Below are 1,329 nucleotides of genomic sequence, written 5' to 3'. Positions count from 1 at the left end.
ATTTCCCCCTGAAAGAAAAGGTATTTTCTAAACTTGAAATTCATATAATGGCGAAGGTTTAATGTAAAGAATCGGTATCGGGTACCGAAAAGGAAGTATTGGGTACCGAAATCTTTTTTAAGTATTGGGTACCGAAAATTCAGCACATCACTAGCTGTTTCACAAATTCTTATTTATTTATTCTCTAATTACTGGATCCGGTCCGGATTGTTAGGGAAAGAACCTAATATAGAAGTATTACATATATGGGCCAAACATATGGATTAAGTAAACAAGCGTTTCCACATATCTTTCTTATGCCTGGATTATAATGGAAGTAACGGAACGGAGTGAACTGTCACTTAATTATCTATTGTATGGGCAATGAATTCAAACAATTATAATGCACTTGAACGCAACGTAAAACGGAAGCATCTAAAATCAATAGATCCTTACGAATTCGCCGCGATTTGTTACGATTCGCCCCGTGCATTATAATCCAGGCATTATTTGGAGAAAACTTTCACGACAAACCAGGCGACTGTTTACAATGGCACCCTGAAATTGTGCATATGGAAACTGTGCATACGAAATAATGCATATGAAAAAAAACCGAAATAATGCATACGAAAAAACCGAAATAATGCATATATGCACAGTTTCGGTTGAAAACCGAAATAATGCATATGAAAAAAACCGAAATAATGCATATATGCACAGTTTCGTTTGAAAACCGAAATAACGCATATGAGAAAAACGAAGTAATGCATTCATGCACAGTTTCGGTTCAAAACCGAAATAATGCATGTGACAAAAACCGAAGTAATGCATACATGCACAGTTTCGGTTGAAAACCGAAATAATGCATATGAAAAAAACCGAAATAATGCATATATGCAGTTTCGTTTGAAAACCGAAATAACCCATATGAGAAAAACGAAGTAATGCATTCATGCACAGTTTCGGTTCAAAGCCGAAATAATGCATGTGACAAAAACCGAAGTAATGCATACATGCACAGTTTCGACTCAAAACCGATGTAATGCATATGACAAAAACCGAAATAGTGCATACATGAAAACGAACTTCTTTCTGAGTAGGCGGCCTTCGGCCGCGCTTAGGAATTATAACCCTTACTAAGTAGAATTCTCCTTTCTGTGTTGCCGGAAAAGGGGGCCGGAAGTATTTTTGCGCAGAACTTCTCTCTGCGTAGGCGGCCTTCGGCCGCGGTTAGGGATTATAACCCTTACTAAGTAGAATTCTCCTTTCTGTGTTGCCGGAAAAGAAGGGCGGAAGTATTTTTGCGCAGAACTTCTTTCTGCGTAGGCGGCCTTCGGCCGCGCTTAGGGA

The sequence above is a fragment of the Rhagoletis pomonella genome, unplaced genomic scaffold, assembly GCF_013731165.1.
Source record: "Rhagoletis pomonella isolate Grant_MI unplaced genomic scaffold, Rhpom_1.0 Rhpom_scaffold_00003, whole genome shotgun sequence".
Lineage (NCBI taxonomy): Eukaryota > Metazoa > Arthropoda > Insecta > Diptera > Tephritidae > Rhagoletis > Rhagoletis pomonella.
The sequence above is the reverse complement of the archived record's forward strand: the minus strand, read 5'-3'. Positions refer to the sequence as shown.